Below are 18351 nucleotides of genomic sequence, written 5' to 3' on the forward strand. Positions count from 1 at the left end.
TTTTTCTCCCCCCACCTCTCTCAAAATAAACAAATAAACTTAAGAAAAGAAAATTGTATTTCTTGTATGCCAGGACTACCAAAGTCCTAGCACACGGACAGACGTCACATGTGCAGCGTGGACCTGGTTTTAATTGGGCAGCATGGAGATCATGGCTTAGCCATTTACTAATTATGTATCCTCTCTTCCCCACAGTTAAACATGGGGGTATTAATAAGTTCTATCCAAGGGATTTCATGAGGATTCACTGAGGCAATACATATAAAACACTTAGAAAAGCTTCTGTTACATGAGAAACTGTCCATGAGAGTTTACTATTACTCACTCTACCACTACGATTATTGTTACTATCATCACCATCATCATCTTACACTTTGTCTTCTCTCTGCTAGGACAATGGAGGACCAGAGTGATGTACCCTTAATGCAGTAAAGGGAGTAACTCCGATAGTGGCTGACATTTCTTGGACACGTACTATGTGCAAAAACTTTACTTTGAGACGAAGAGGAATTTTGCCCCAGGATGGATCATGCCCAGAGTCTCCTCATATCCGCTTTGGATAAGCTGGATGATAAGATCTGGGACTTTTGAGCTGATGATCCTCAGATGAAATTTTGGATTTTTTGAATTGATGCCATAATGGGCTGAGACCTCGGTAATGTTGGGATAAGATGGATATATTTTGCATGGGGGATGAATGTGAATCTTTGGGACCAGACTGTAGATTGTAGGAGGCTGAAAAATGCCCCTCCCCTGCCCCCGCCCAATACCTAGGTCCTAACCCCTGGAACCCATGCATGTTACCTTTTATGGAAAAAGAGACTTTGCAGATACGATTAAGTTAGGGATCTTGAGATGGAGGGATCATCCTGGATTATCTGGGTGAACCCTAAATGTAATTATAAATGTCCTTATAAGAAGGAGGCAAAGGTGTAATTGACGTGGGAAACAAGAAGGCACTAGGACTCCCGAAGTAGAAATTGCAGTGATGTGGCTACAGGCAACATGGCAGCCCCCAGAAGCCGGAAGCAGCAAGAAACAGATGCTCCCTTAGAGCCTCTGGAGGACGTGGGCCCAGCTGACAAACTGATTCTGGTCCAGCAAAACTGACTTCAAACTTCTGGCTTCCAGAACTATAGAACAGATGTGTGTTGTTTTAAGCCACAAAGTTTGTGGTAATTAGTGATAGCAGCCCTAGGAAACTAGCACCACAGTAAGTGAAGAATAGAACCCACAGTCCATTCTATCTGACTCTCCATCACACTGGATAAAGGACTTTTGCTACAACTAAATACCTGGCTTAGCTCTGAGTTTCCTGCCAAAGGAAGAAGACAAAAATGTCAAATTACAAAATGATTGCTAGCTAATGTAGTGAAAAATGACTGGCGAGGGGCGCCTGGGTGGCTCAGTCGGTTAAGCGTCCGACTTCAGCTCAGGTCACGATCTCGTGGTCCATGAGTTCGAGCCCTGCATCGGGCTCTGGGCTGATGGCTCGGAGCCTGGAGCCTGTTTCCGATTCTGTGTCTCCCTCTCTCTCTGCCCCTCCCCCGTTCATGCTCTGTCTCTCTCTGTCTCAAAAATAAATAAACGTTAAAAAATTTAAAAAAAAAAAAAAAGAAAAATGACTGGCGCGCAGAGAGAAACTTTCAAATTTCATGATTAAAATTTTTTTCAGTATTTATTTATTTTTGAGAGAGAGAGAGAGTGTGTGTGTGTGTGTGTGTGTGTGAGCAGGGGAGGAGCAGAGAGAGAGGGAGACACAGAATCCAAAGCAGGTTCCAGGCCCTGAGCTATCAGCACAGAGCCTGATGCGGGGCCCGAACTCACAAGCCATCAGATCATGACCTGAGCCAAAGACAGACGCTTAACCAACTGAGCCACCCAGGCGCCCCTCAAATTTCACAGTTTTAAAAAGATTCTGTGAAAGGATGACCACACGACATAACGGGCAAGATCTTTACAACTGCACTAATGACGTACGCAAACTCTGCTCTGGCTGTAGGTGGAATGTGAAGTCATTGCTCTGTGAAAGGCTTCCTAAACCACAGAAAGCTAAATTCTCATGTCGGATATTTACTAGAGATGCGGGATTAAAACAGGGATGGGATAGAAAATATGACAGAACAGGAAGGTTAGCATGCCCCTTATAGTGCAGGGGTCCACAGACTTAATCAGACAAACCAAGTCACCTCCGACAGTGAAAAGCAGTGCTGGGAACAATTGTACTGGGACAACAGGGTCAAGCAACAACTGTCCCAGAAAAATGAGACACGTGGTCATCTTGCTAATAGGCAACATCCTTCAAAGTGAGGAGACAGCCTAGCCAGATCTATACTATGCCTTTTCAAAGGCACTTTGAGACAAAAAACAGACTTTTGTTCAAAACTCACATTCTTCATGGGGCACCTGCGTGGCTCAGTCAGGTAAGCATCCAACTCTAGATTTTGGCTCACGTCATGATCTCACAGTTTGTGAGTTCGAGCCCTGCGTCAGTCTCTGTGTTGACGGAGCGGATCCTGCTTAGGATTCTCTCTCTCTCCTTTCTCTCTGCCCTTCCCCTGCTTGTGCATACTCTCTCTCTTTCAAAAATAAATAAACACTAAAAACAACCTCACAGTCTTCCTCGACATCCATACAAATTATCTTCTGTGAACTAGTAACTTATTGAATTTACAAATAATATTATACACCAGATATGTTTTCTAAATGAAATAGACTACCTAGAATTCAAACATCTAACAAATTAAGTATCTTATCCTTCCACGCAATTTTATAATTGCCATGTTAGCATAGGTGACAATTTTGTTTCTTTTTTTAAGACTTTAAATTGTCATGTTCTTCATCATTTTAATACCAGCACAATGCCCCAGTTATACATTAGATCCACTCAAACGTTATTCTTTTGCTAGATATTTTGATTTTCTCCCATTTTTGCTAGTAATTTATCATAAATAATATGCAATTGAAATAAATGTTTCAGGGTGATACATTTTCCTTTTGGATCATTGCCTTATGATAAATTCCTAGAGATGAAATTTACTCAAGTCCAAATCTGCATCTGAATTCTATTCACTGTTTCCATCACTGAAAGGGCCAATTGCATAAAATTATGGGCAAGTCTTTAAATGACAAAGAGTTGGTTACATCTGTCCACTTTGTATTGAGTATGCGTCCATAGCGTCAAAACCAAAATATGTAACGTTGTTCCACAGGGCAGGTAACAGCTTCCAGAGTCTGAGTCACCCTCTCCTGGTTTTAGTCATTGTGGACCTTAGGCAGAGTGGCATTGGATAGGACCACTGGCTCAGTCCATTTGCCCTCTGGTCAGAACAGAGCTGACCAAACAAATAGAATACTGTATTTGGTCCAAAATTTCTATTTAAAGAAATGTTTATTTACAGCTCATTAACACTTCCTTGGCAATGGTCCACTATTTTTCCTAAGAGAGGTCACCGGGGAAAATGATGTTCTGCATTGTTTTGCTTTTTGTTTTCCATTAAACATGTAACCGCACAAAGATATAGGTATAACATTGTTTTTTCACTGAGACACTGTTTGCTACAGAATTTTTTTTTAAAAAAAGAAGGAATTAGGGGTGCCTTGGTGGCTCAGTTGGGTAAGCATCTGACTTCGGCTCAGGTCATGATCTCATGGTTCGTGGGTTTGAGCCCCGCATCAGGCTCTGTGCTGACAGCTCAGAGCCTGGAGCCTGCTTCAGATTCTATGTCTCCCTCTCTCTCTGCCGTTCCCCCACTCAGCTCTCTCTATCAAAAATAAATAAAGATTAAAAAATTTTTTTAAATAAATAAAAAAGAAGGAATTAAAAATACAACTATAAATACCTTAAAAGTCCGTCACAAAAATTGATTAAATATGGTTCATAAATACAAAAGAAAGAAGCAATCTATAAATCCTGATTTTAAAAAAAGATGTCAAACATATATTCAGTGAAAAAGGTACATGTACGATTCCACCTGTGTAAAACAAAATAGAAAGATCTACACACACACATACACACGTAATTAAAAAGCTACAGGAGAACAATAAAAAATGATAGTCTTACCCTCTAGGGGAAGGTTCTGGAGCTAAAAAAATGGTGAAGAATCTTCACTTTTTATCTTATACCCTTTCCTAGTCTTGCAATTTTTTTTGCCATGAGCATGATCATACCGATAAGTAGGTAATAAAGGGGTTGGCCAGGAGGCATTGACAGATCATCTCTTTTCTGTCAGGAGCTATAGGGATTACAAAAATGTGAAACATAGTGTCTCTTCTGAGCGGCTGAGTCACCACGGGCAGTCATTTAAACTTTCTGAATCCCAGGAGAGTGTACAGGAAACATTATAGGCCTGATGTTAGATAAAACCAGGTTTAACTCCCAGTTATGGCACCAGCTTCTCAGTTTCTTCCACTATAAATAAAAAAAACAACAACGCCTATTTCATGGGTTTCTGATAATGCCTGGTCCTGACAGTGTCTGTCTCAAAGCAGAGGCTTGACAAATACTATTGACCTTCAAAGGGATGAGAAAGAATCCAGTTCAGATTTCCCAAGGGTTCTGTGGAATACTAGGTATCTGAGATTTCTACCATATGAATATTCTGGAGTCACATAAGTCGGAGAAATACCCTCTTTGAGCGCCACAATGGGCGCCAGCCTGTTAAAGGTTCTGAGAACTTACATAGCAAAGGAACCGATTACCTCATAATTTCCCCAATACTTGGTCCCCCTGCCAAAGGCCTCCCCATACCCCATTATTTTTATAGCATAAACACCCACAGAATGCATTGGCTAAATTCAAATTAATTAAAGGACATTTCATTCTCCCTCCGTTATAATCACTAGTAATATACGGTCACAAGTTTTGCAAATGCGCATTCTATTTGTACTTGATCCCTCTCAGGCTGTATAATATAGAGAAAGAGCCACTGCCAACTGATGCCTATTGCAGGTGGAGATGAAAAAACTATCCATAGCTATCTAGGGTGGTTTTATTTAATTAAAGAAATGCCCCTTGATTAAAACTAGTCATGCCTATAAGTAAGTGAAAAATGGGTTATTATTATCTTTGAATTTTATCCTCTCCTATATCTTTTTCCTCAGGCACCACTTTCATTTTCGACGAGATCATTTAATAATATGACCCCCAAAGACCTTGAAAACCTTACAGAGTGGGGGTTTCGAAGGACTTTGGAGTTAGACGTGCCTAAGTTTGCCTAAGTTTGTCATTCAACCACTTACTAGTTACTAATCAGTGCTAGTAAGTTACTAGTTGTCAGTTTGTTTTTCAGGCATGCTACTTAATACTGGGCCTCAATTTTTTTCATCTATACAGTGAGCATAATACTTCACTTCATGTGCCGTCGTAGCTTATTTTCCAAACAGTTTCCGTTACTCCCCACCCCATAACATCCCTGTCCTTTTGCAAGGTAACCTGGAGTTCCTTCCATGAAGACATGGGGTCCATTTCTCCCTCCCTTGAATCTAGGCTGGGCTTGGAAGTCCTTTTGACTACAGACGAGGCAGAAGTGACATTATGCCAGTTTCAAGCCTACACCTCTCCAAGAGGCCATCCATGCTCTTGCTTTTGCTGTGGGAACCCTCCCCACCGCAAGCCACCATAATCCTTGCCTAGCCTGCCGGATGATAAGCAGTCATACGAAGGAGGGGCCACCTGGCCCACCTGGGTCACTCTAGCCTAGAGCTGGCCACACTTCCAACATGCGAGAAAGGCCAACCCAGATCGTCAGATACAACTCTCCGACCTGTAGCTGACCACAGATTCGTAAGTGAGCCAGAGTTGAGACCGGAAAAACTATCCAGCCACCCATGAATTTGCGAATGACTAAAATGACCCTGGGTGTGGGGTGCGCTTGTGATGTAGCAAAATCCACCTGATACACGTGACTATTTTAACAATTTAAAAAGTTAATATGTTTCTGTTTCTTACGCCACCTGATTGACATTTGTTTCATGCATATATACTACCAATAGAAGAACATGCTTCTTCATACAAGAATCACAGAGACCTCGTTCAAGAATGTTATAACTGCTCAGTGCTAAAGGACACCAGCAGTTACATTATCAATGGAAACCAAACTATATATTTGCTGACTATGACTGTCAATAATATTCAAAATTGTTATGGTAACCTCCAAGTAGCCCAGAAAAACTGATACATAGATGGAAGACATCCATCCAGTTCCTAGGTCAAATCTGAATGAGACACTTTAATATTGTTTGCTTGCATATTCCTCGTGCCAAGTGCAGTGCCAGCATGGAGTTAGGGCTCTACCAGTGCAGCCCAGGGGTTAGGAGCAAGGGCTCAGTCTGAGTCCCAGTTCCTTCCATAACTTTGCCTTGCCTCAGTTTCCTCACCTGTAAGTGAGGATTACAGAAGCATTTACTGCTTCTTTCGTATAAGGATTAAGTGATATTATTTAGACAACGTACCTACATGGCACACAGTACATAAGAAATGTTAGTCATTTCTCTTTGCGAGTGATTTTTGTTTGAAACATCCTCCTGGAAACAGAGCCCGTGTGGTAGTTCTGGGCATATGTGAGTAGGCACCCTTGGGCTTGCTGGATCTCGCAGGCTCTCAGAAGCTATCCTGCAAACACAGAGGCAAACATCAAAGAGACAACTAAAAGAAAGCGAAGTTTCTAGAGAGTCAGTGAAGAATTGAAATGTCATGTCTTAGCAATCGCGATGAAACAGAACTGAAATAGGTAACATTTTATTAATTCAGGAGCTATAGCGAGCATGTAGACACTCTGAGGCTCTTCCCTGTTGTTTTGTCTGCAAAAGGTTTCCACCAAATGGAACCCACTCTCCATTACACAGTCCTGAAGGGTAGAACCCTGAGGGTCCACTTCCTTCAATTTCATTTTGGCCATTAATCCATTAACAGGCCTGCCCAGACCTGGGACCTCGTAGACATTTTCACCGAATGACCTAGGCTGATGACCTGAGGCTAACACCTGAACTCTCATTTCAATGAAAGGTGAACAGAGAATTTATTCGCACTCAGATTACCCTTCCTTCTAGAACCTCACAGTTTCTCCTTTCCAGAACTGCTGTTTTATCAAAGCACATAGAATTGCTACCCCTCCAATCTGTTAGCAGAAACTAAGTGGTAGATAAATCATTCCAATCTTCACGTAAATTTGCCCTTGATTTCAGATTTAGATTCTTCATTCTGTTAAGCTCTCTAATGTACACTTTCAAATTTCATCTCCTTAGTGACCACCTGGGGATCATGTAAGATAGAAATTTCTTCATTTATTTTATCCTGTGAAGTGTATTTTTCAAACAACAACAACAACAACAACCCTGAAGTCCTCCCTAAAGAAGAAGACAGAACAGAAAAACAAACCAGTATTTGTAGAACAATAAAGTAGTACAAAGAACTTGCCTGGATACGATGGATGGCAGTTTAATTTTAACAAGAGGATCATGGGACAGGCTGCCTACTATTTACCTAATTATGCAAATGCATGAAAGAGGCAGCCCTTTTTAGATCAATGGGTTGTATCTAGTCTAGAAATGGTCTTACTGCTTCCTGTTCTCCACCTGAGCCCTTTATCTTTTCACTTAAACGTAAGCTTCTATCAAATGTAAAAAATCTTCTTTTCATAGTAAAAACAAAACAAAACAAAACAAAACTCCACAACAAAAAAGAAAAGAAAAAAAAAGAAAATCAGAACAGAGATCTATGGTTTTTCTTTTCCATGCTGTGTAGTTCACTGAAGTTCCATAGAGAAATGCGTAGCCCTGAGTTGGCTTGATTGTCCTTTGGGAGTCACCCGGAAAAATCAACAGCTACCCAGGGACTTAGCTCCTGTCAACAACAAAGCAAATCAGACTTTCCAAAGTCATTTAATTGTCTGCAGGATGTAGTAAGCCTTCCCCTATCTCCTTGCTCAGAAATAATATGCCAGTTTAAATAAAACTGAATTGGTATTCTCTATCCTAGCATTTACTCTTATCTCAGTGAACCAACCAGCCAGGTTATGATAAGTAAAAAAGGTAAGGTCAGTCCAGGTGAAGCTAAGAAAAAGTCAACCAGAAGAGAGACAGCCATTTTCAGAGAAAAAAAGATCATCTGAAATCCTATCTTGTCTCCTCTAAATGCTTGCACAATTAAAAAAAAAAAAAAAAGGTCATCCCAATATTAACATGCAATCACAAATCTCATTGCCTATAGGATGGTTTCAGGAATCATGACCGAATAGCTACTGCTTATACATGTTTGGCTCAAAAAATGTTTGGTTAGGTGAGAAAGTATTGTTTATACCCAACCTGTTGCTTTTTGCCTTGCACGGAGCCTCAGGATACGATAACAGGAAGGGTGGTGAGGCTGGTCTGGTGTCCCTGATCCCCTGATGCAGTAAACTTGGTCTAAGCATGAGCACACAGCCCATTCACCCCCGACCCCTGGCATTCTTTTCCTTTTCTCTCTTTCCACTTCAGCCGTTCTTAAAGTCACAGAGGGAAGAGCTGGACAGAGCAGAGCCAAACTCCCATGTGTGGTGGGCCTCTGGACCATCTGAATGTCTCGACTGTGGACATCCCCAGAGCCACGTTAGGGACAAAGACACAGGAGGTGCTCAGGACGTGTTTGCTCAGTGAAGGGCCGGATGACTGAAAACACACGGAAGCTTCTCACAAACCTAACCCTGACAGGGTAGGGGCTGGGGTCCCGGGGATGACCCACCCTCCCCTCACCAGTGCAGACTTTTCCACCTCTCGTCACTGTGGCAGTCCACGTGGAAATGGAAGAGGAGGGAAGGAGCCCCTAATTATGAGCTGCTTCTTATGCAACTGGGTCCAGAATAAAAGCAGAGCTGCTGACACTGGGGACATAGGGGAGGCAGCATCCAATTCATGAAATCTGACACCTAGCCAGATAAAGGAGGATGACACTTCTGCTCCCCACAAGTCACCCAGAGATGCCCATGGTCACAGGAGGTCAGGCTCTGGGAGGGCTCGCCATTGTTTACCACGTAGGGATGGATCCTGGTCACTGGGCCCGTGACTCTGGCCTGGCCCATGATTTTCAGAAACACATAGTCAAAACACGAAGGTAAAATATTTCTGCGGTGTGAATGGCAGAAAGAGACTGACTGTACTGACTGTACTAATGTACAGCATTTCCCTCTTTGCCTCTACTTTGCCTCAGCTCTAGAAGGGAAGCCATCATTATCAACCCTTAGGGGGATGGGGCATCGGAAGAGTCTACACATCCTGCTTGTGTGCAGCTGCTGAGAACTCTGTGGAGTCCAGGAAAACCTGGTAGAGCTGTGGCCACCAAGTTCTGTGCAGCTGCAGAAACAGATGGCACTCCTCCAAGGATGGAGAAGCGGAGGCCTTGGTCACATGACACGCGGATTCTTCTAGTATCCAGGTATTAGATCCTTGTCATCTTGGGGATCCAGGTAGATCTGATCGAGCCAGCTAACAATTATACAGGCATACCTTGTTTTATTGCACTTCACTCTGTTGTACTTCACAGATATTGCTGGGTTTTGTTTTGTTTTGTTTTGTTTTTATACAAATTGAAGGTTTGTGGCTGTCCTGAATCAAGAAAATCCATTGGTGCCATTTTTCCAACAGCATTTGCTCACCTCGTGCCTCTGTGTCACATTTTGGTCATTCTCACCATATTTCAAACTTTGTCATCATTCTTACATTCGTTACGGTGAACGGTGACACGTGATTACAACTCACTGAAAGTTCAGATAATGGTTAGCCTTTTTTAGCGATAAAGTATTAAAAAAATTTTTTTTAACATTTATTTATTTTTTTTTTTAATTTTTTTTCAACGTTTTTTATTTATTTTTGGGACAGAGAGAGACAGAGCATGAACGGGGGAGGGGCAGAGAGAGAGGGAGACACAGAATCAGAAACAGGCTCCAGGCTCTGAGCCATCAGCCCAGAGCCCGACGCGGGGCTCGAACTCACGGACCGCGAGATCGTGACCTGGCTGAAGTCGGACGCTTAACCGACTGCACCACCCAGGCGCCCCTACATTTATTTATTTTTGAGACAGAGACAGAGCTTGAATGGGACAGGGGCAGAGACAGAGGCAGACACAGAATCCAAAGCAGGCTCCAGGCTCCAAGCTGTCAGCACAGAGCCCGATGTGGGGCTCAAACCCATGATCTGTGAGATCATGACCTGAGCTGAAGTCAGAGGCTTAACCTACTGAGCCACCCAGGCATCCTAGCCATTAAGTACTTTTTTTTTTTTTAATTTTTTTTTTTCAACGGTTTTTATTTATTTTTGGGACAGAGAGAGACAGAGCATGAACGGGGAGGGGCACAGAGAGAGGGAGACACAGAATTGGAAACAGGCTCCAGGCTCTGAGCCATCAGCCCAGAGCCTGACGCGGGGCTCGAACTCACGGACCGCGAGATCGTGACCTGGCTGAAGTTGGACACTTAACTGACTGCGCCACCCAGGCGCCCCAATGAAGTACTTTTTAATTAAGGCATGCACATTGTTTTTTAGACAAAATGCTATTGCACACTTAATAGACTACAACGTAGTGTAAACATAACTTTTGCATGCAGTGGGAAACCAAAAAATTTATTCGACCCGCTTCATTGCAGTGGTCTGGAATTGAACCCACCATATCTCCAAAATATGCCTCTATATGGCAGAGGCCATTCTTGCCCTGCTAAAGCCAGAACTAAGAGGGAGTGGTTGAAAAATATGTTCCAGGCAGTAATTACGGGGGTGGATGGGAACGGTCATTATACTTCACTGGTGCTGACAAATACTCCCCGACTGAGCTGGTCTTTTCCCCACCGGCACAGAGAAGCAGCAAGTACTATTTTTTGCTCCCTGTTTTTCTCCGCAGGCAAGCATTACTCTGATCTGCTGACCAGAGAAGGACAGACGCCCGGGTGTCTGGAAAGGGCCGTGGACAGAGTTTTGAAGGTTCATCCCTTTTCTATCAACCTATGATCGTACAAAGTCCATGTTATGTCTTCCCAAGTGCACTTGTGGATACCCGAGCTTTGTCCTGAGATGACCAAGAGGAAAGCTTCGATGAGCTGCCTTTGTCGCGTCAACAAAAGAAGAATCGGACAGAAATCTTTCCCGAGGCCACTTGTGGAGCGGCTCCGCATTCAGTGGGCTCTGTTCAGCGGCCACATGAGATACAGCGGGGCGAGGGGAAGGGACCGAGGTTAATTCTTGAGTGTTCAAGGTATGGACTCTCTCAAGCCCTGGGTTCTCCCCCACTTCCATGTGCCTCCTGGGCCCCCGGTCATTTTCACTGCTCATTACCACGAGCACCAGAGGGAAGGCAGGGGAAATGAAGGCAGATGAAATTCAAATGAATCCATCCTGCCACTTGTTAGCAGCTCAGCTCACAAGTACACAAAGGGGGAGGAGGCTGCAGTTCTGTGGGTTTCAAAGCTCCCTGCTATTCTTGTCCCTCGTGCTGCCAGGCAATATCGAGTGGGCTGTATGGAAATGATCTGTGGGATGAAAGAAGAAAGGAGGGGGGAAGCAGGCTCCATCAGTCGCTTCTTCGAATAAAAGGGAAAGGAATTATATGCTCGGTGGCAGCGTGCCATGCAGAGTAGCCCAAATTTTATTAAACAAACTCGTGTTTGGAAGCATCTTATTCCCTCAGCACTGGAGGGAAAGGGATGCTGAGACCGTATTTAGAGCAATTATAATGCAGAGGATGCACTGATGGTCATAGCAGCAAAAAGAAAATGAGAAAGTATTCTTGAGAGCTGCTTCCAAGGACGGCAGAGGCAGAAACAAGCAAGGGCCGTATCAAAACCTTAAAGGATAATGAAAGGGAAGAAAAACACAGTAATCCTTTAAGCCCACTCCCCCTAACACAAATAGGCGGGCAGGGAGTGGATGGAACTGTGTTGCAGAAGGAGGTACCCCCCTCTCTGAGCTTATGGAACAGGAAGGAGGAGGCCTGTGGTTACCACGGTCCTGTCCTGCTCTGTGGTGGACGCTGTGATACGCCATCCAAATGCCCCTCTAATGAAGGGCTTGTTCCAGCTGCTGGGAGTGCTGAGGGCAGAGAACTTTCCGCTGTCAGCTTCTTCGGGGCTTGTCTCTGTGTGGCAGAGGGTGGCTCTGCCCTCCAGGGACCGCCTACATCCAATGACGGACCGATGTAGGAGGATAAAGGCCTGGCCTGCTCAGCCCAACCTGGGGCAGCTCCGAAGGGCCACTGGAGAGATACAGCGGGGCCAGGGGACTCAGAGCTGCCTGAGGGGTTGCCTGAGGTTGTCGTTGGGTATGCATTAAAGCTCAACTTCTCTCTCCAGTCCATCCCATCCCGCCCACAAATGTTGATTCCAAGGGTACTTTTTTTTTTTTTTTTTTCAGAAAGAAAGAGAGAAAGCCCATATGAGCAAGGGGGATGGGCAGAGAGAGGGAGAGAGAGAACCTTAAGCAAGCTCAGCGTGGAGCCAGATGTGGGACTCAATCCCATGACCCTGGGATGGTGACCTGAGCCAAAATCAAGAGTCAGACGCTCAAGTGATGGAGCCACCCAGGTGCTCCCCCCCCCCACAAAGGTACTTCTTAACGAAGCTTTCACATATAGAATCCCATTTCCAGAGTCTTCTACCCTGGAAGCTCACAATGCAATGGTCACTACTTTTTCCTTATCCTGCCTGGGATGTATAGCTTATCACTTTCTCTGAGCGAAAGATTTACTTTTATGTACGATGCTGGCATATACAGGAAGAAAAGTTATGAAACACATCAAAGAGAGACAGGTTGGAGAGATAGGGGATGGAGGAGAGAACAAGACCATGAATGAACCAAATGGGAACAGAACAAAGAGACAAAAAATAGAATACTGAGCATGAAGACGTCACAACTACATCATTCAAGATAGTTGTATGGCACCCGTAACAGGTCCAAGCACTGGGGAGACCAGGGAAGGGCACAGCATGAGTTTACCTGAGCAAGGCAAGAGGCGGAGTCTGTGTGAATCCTATACCATAACTGAGTCCAACAATGGGAATATAACCTGTTTTTTGCGGTGTTTTTTGGCTAAGCCTAAGAACATGATACCTTTCATTTGGGGGAATTATTGGCAATACAGTCACAGAGAATGCTTGCCACCAGGTAAGATCATAACAGAGAGTTTGGACTAAAGTATTACTATTTAAAAATTTTTAAGTTTAGGGGCGCCTAGGTAGCTCAGTCAGTTGAGTGTCCGACTTCGGCTCAGGTCATGGTCTCACGGTTCGTGAGTTCGAGCGCCGCGTTGGGCTCTGTGCTGACAGCTCAGAGTCTGGAGCCTGCTTCTGATTCTGTGTCTCCCTCTTTCTCTCTATTCCTCCTCCGCTCACGCTCTGTCTCTCTCGCTCTCTCAAAAGTAAGTAAAAACGTTAAAAATTTAAAAATAAATAAATAAATAAAATAAAAATGACTTGAATGTATATATTTTAATATTTATTTATTTTTGAGAGAGAGCAGAGAGAGAGATGTTTATTCATTTTGTCTCTCTCTCAAAAATGAATAAACATTAAAAAATTTAAAAAACATTTTAAAGTTTATTTATTTTTGAGAGACAGAGTGAGAGGGAGAGAGAGAGATCCCAAGCAACCTCTGCACCGTCAGCAGCAACCTCTGCAACATCAGCTCAGCACCGTTCAACCCCACACGGGGCTCGAACCCACAGACCTTGAGATCGTGACCTGAGCAGAAATCAAGAGTCAGACACTTAACAGACTGAACCACCCGGGTTTTCCTTTGGACTAAATTATTGATAGATCCGAACACACTTCCCCATTGAATGGTATTAGACACAGCCTTTAGACCCTACATCTGAGAAGAATAAAACAGGGAACAGCTCAATAAATGGAGATTCATGAAACCAAGGTTTTCCTGAATTGTCTTATAGGAATTTTTCATCACTGGAGGAACTGCCCGAGAAAATTAAGATACAGCAAAAAAAAAATAATAATAATAATAATATGTAACCAGTTTTAAAAACAAGGTGGATACACACATACATACACATGCACACACCCACACACATAAAGTCTACATTATTAACAACAACAACAAAAAGGCCAGTTGCATAACAGTGTGTGGTGGTGGTATAATTCCATTTGACTCAGCAAATACTTATATGGCCTCAGGTACACCTGATAATTTCACAATTCCCAGCTCACTTAACATGCCTAACCACCTTCTGGGGAATTTACAACTCTTGTCCCTATTTCCAGGTGGAGGAGTTGAAGAACAGACAAGTTAACTAATTTGCCCAAGGTCACAGAGTGAGTAAGTCATTAAGCCAGGATTTGCACCAATGCAGAATCTATGTTGACTGCCATGTTGGGCTTTCTTTTATCATGCCTGCGCAAATAAAGAACATAGAGGGGTTAATTTAAAATCTCTTTCTCATCACCAAACTGAAGCTGGACCTTGCCAAGAGGAAGTATAGTGCCATCTGTATGGGTTTATCATGTGCTTTACAGAGGCTGGGCTGCCATTTCAGGGCCTCACAAAATTCTCAGTGCTCCTTCTGGAAGGTGGTAGGATTGCACTTCTCCTCCCTCTTTGAGGTTAGCTGTGCCATGTGATCACTTTGGCTAGTGAATTCTGGGCAGAACTTAGGCTCCCCTACCTCCGTCTCCATCTTCCTGAGTCAGTGAATAACTAGGAAAAGCAGATCCCCTCCCTGACCCATGTTATGTGGTGTGAATGAAAAAGAGGCTGTTGTCCCTTTATGCCACTGAGATCTGGGGATGATTACAGTTGCTTTTACCGTCCTTCCACAGACAAAGAAATTGAGGTTCAGGTACTAGTAAGATGGGAAGCAGTTTGACTGGCAGAGAGTGAGGGGCAGTATCATTTCGGGAAGGAAGACCAACTTTTGCAGCGTCGAGAAGGTAAAAAAGTATACTTCAACATCCGCAAATATCCCTTCCAGTGTGTGGGGACAGAGAGCTCAGAGCAAAACTCAGAATTCTGAATGCCAAGTGAATATCAGGTTCATTCTGAACTCATTGGATATGTTTACAGCAAGTCAGCAAGAGAGCTGGAGCAAAGGACCAGAAATTGTCAGAGGAGAGAGAGAAAAGTGTAGAGCACGGATGGAGCTTACACCATCATCAAGGCCAGGACGTTATCAAGATTTTGCTACAACCTGCCCAGTTACTAACACTGCATGGTCCGTTGTTCAATGCCACGTAGATTGAGACTCTGACTTGATTGCATGGGAAGCAGCTGGACTGACCAGTTCCACGCAAATGGCTTTCACCTTTGGTTCCTTTGCTGACGTCAGAAAACGCAAAGCCCGGGGTGCCCGGGTGGCTCAGTTGGTTAAGTGGGTGACTCTTGATTTTGGTTCAGACCATGATCTCACGGTTCATGAGTCTGAGCCCTGCATCAGGCTCTGTGCTGACAGGGTGGAGCCTGCTTGGGATTCTGTCTCCCTCTCTCTCTGCCCCTCCCCTGCTCTCTCAGTCTCTCTCTCTCTCTCAAAATAAACTAAAAAAAAAAGAGAGAGAGAGAAGAAAATACAAGGGGATACAAAGTGGAAATCTAGCGAGCCTGCCCTCTTGACTCAGAAGAATGGATAACTTCTGGGTTAGCAGACTAGTGGAAGTTGTCCTGCTTTGAGTAGGCAGTATTTCAGGGATGGAATGTGGGATTCGTTTCACCGCTTCAATAGTGTAGAGTCTCAGTCACTCCCAGATCCACCTAGTCTCTGCCCTTCCGTGTTGGATCAGGCCTTTGGAAATTCCTGACCTGCAGCATATAACACCTAGTGGGGCCCTGCCATCAACTTCTCTGCTCCTTGAAATCCAACTCCCTGCATATTCCTGCCAAGTCCCTCTTCAATGTGGGGATTCCAGCTGGGTGTCGATGCATCCTCTATCGAGCCAGTTTTTACCAGGCCTCTAGAGGTGTGATCAGAACTGCTGTCCCCTTCCCAGATGGGGTGAGGGAAGCCCCTTATCTTCATTAGCTTCCCTTTCCTAGATCCTGACCTTTCCTAATCTCCTCCTATTTCCAGAAGGTGCTTCTGAAGTTCCCGAATGCCTGGTAACGAAGCATGACTAGAATATAAAAGACCTCAGAAGTGAGTTGCTTGGGTTTAACTGGTATATAAAAAAAAATGCAGACAGAATTGTTTTTGTGTGTCATTCTTAATACAAGCTGCAGAATGCCTGTGCAGAGAAACACAGGGTGTAAATTAGGAAATCTCAGATGTTGCATTGTTTTGGGTAAACACCATGGAAAAGTGAAATAGGAAATACAGAGCTAATTGATGTAGAGGAAGGAAAAACAGCAATCTTTTGATGCTAATGTTCTGTGGGTGAATGCCACATACAATGCACAAGGGGAAGGGGACACACCATCCCACTGGGGTAATAATGGCCCTGGTGTGAGAGCCTTGATGTGCGGGACTGCATGGATGTCTAATGATGCTTTAAAGTGAACAACGTCACTACCAAAAGGAATGTTTAATTTTTCTCTAGACGGGGGATGGTCTTTCCAGTGGCACACAGCCAGGAAACACATTTTCCCGTCTCCATGACAGGACTTCCTGGGGGTAAATAAATAGCTCTTCCCACCAAGAACAAAAACAAAAGGAAATGTTGTTACGCGGTAAACCAGGTGACAAGAGAGCAACCAAAGAAGTTCTCTTCTTCAGCCGATCATGTGTGTGTGCACGGCAGGTGTGGCACAAAGAGAAAGGGCGAGTGAACTTGAGAGTCTGCGAGGGAGAGGTGGCAATAATGGGACACACATTATGTGTAGAGGGGTCTCAATCCTGGGCAACGTGTCAGGAGAACAAAATAAGTGTGAAATAAATGGGCTGAACAGAGAGGAGATGCCAGCTACACAATCTTTGCCAAGTCCTGAGTAGGAAGGGCTTGGGGTTCACCGTATGACTTGGCTGTACCATAAAATGGATCTGGTTAATGGCTAAATCTGGTAAACACATTTATTACGTGAAGTATTTTGTGTTTGTAAGTTTTCAACTCAAAAGAGGCTTTGCCCATTTCAGAAACACTTTTACTCATACCAAGTTCATCAAACCATCTGGTTGCTAATCTCGTGCCAGACAGTGATTGACATTAATGATCATATGGTGATAAGAATGATGATTATAACTGTAGTGGCTGACATTTATTTAGCCTTTACTTTGGACTATATGCTTTATACACATCGTATCATTTTATTTCACACGCAGAGCTACCCAGAAATGTGTGAGCAACTGTAGCTCCTTTTATAGATGAGGAAATCAAGGCTCAGAGAAGCTTGCTTGAGTCAGGTACACAGCCTGGATTTTGACCCAGATCTGCCAACTCAAGAGCCTGAGCTCATAAACATTATGGAATATCATCTCTTGGTGGGCAGAACTGATGGGGTTTGTATCTATTCCTCCCTACTGGGCTGTGAGAAAGAGTTTCGTGTGCTACAAATATGTTCTCATAAATATATTTAATTCAGCTTCAGTTTTCAAATATGTTCCCTGTTACAACTACGTATTCAATATTACCCTCTCTTAAACCACAAAATCAACACCTATCATTGTGTTAACACAGCTTAGTGGGATCCCAAAGGATTGATGTTAGATTACCTAAATCTAAACAACCTTCCACGAACACAAAAGAACAACAACAACAACAAAAGGACAAGTAAATGCCAATGAGAACAGAAACCATATATTAATTATTTCACTTTCCAACCTTTCCCTAACTGCTTTCTTGCTCCCTCAACAGCTATTGTTTTAAAAGCCTGACCCAGACCACCGTATTTAAACTGTCTTGGGTAGTATGTAAGTGACAAAAAAAATACATTTGGGAGAACAAAAGAGTCATTTTTCCTTTCTCTGTCTAATGGTGCCTTTGGGTTTTAGCTTCCAAAAGAAAATTTGATGATTTCTAATGAAATAGGAACGATAAAGCCATCTTTCTGGATTAGGATACTTGTCTGAAATATTTGGAAATCTGTGTTTTAAGATACACCAAGGTAAGTCCCCTCTCTGAGCTGAACTATATTTTGATTCTTTTAACCACAGTGAAACAAAAGATGTTGAGCCCAAGAGGGGAAACCAGCTACAGTTTCCTCTACCAATCCTAATGCCCAAACAATCTCTGCATATTACCCATAGGCTCTCTGCATTCTGTTTAAAGGTCTGAGAAGTCAGTTGTTTTGAGCAGTGCTGGGCTACAGGGTAGGAACTACATGTTTGTGATTTGGGGTGACAGAGAAACTTCAGAAGTGCCTTATATGTGACATTTCCGGAATGATCCTCCAGCAAATGGATAGGATACAAAATCCTATTTCGTAGGCATTGGGAAATTTGCAGTCTCTGTCCATGGCATT

Source organism: Lynx rufus, unplaced genomic scaffold (genome assembly GCF_022079265.1).
Source record: "Lynx rufus isolate CCGP_SWC_20201006 ecotype Redwood Valley unplaced genomic scaffold, mLynRuf1.p SCAF_5, whole genome shotgun sequence".
Taxonomy (NCBI): Eukaryota; Metazoa; Chordata; class Mammalia; order Carnivora; family Felidae; genus Lynx; species Lynx rufus.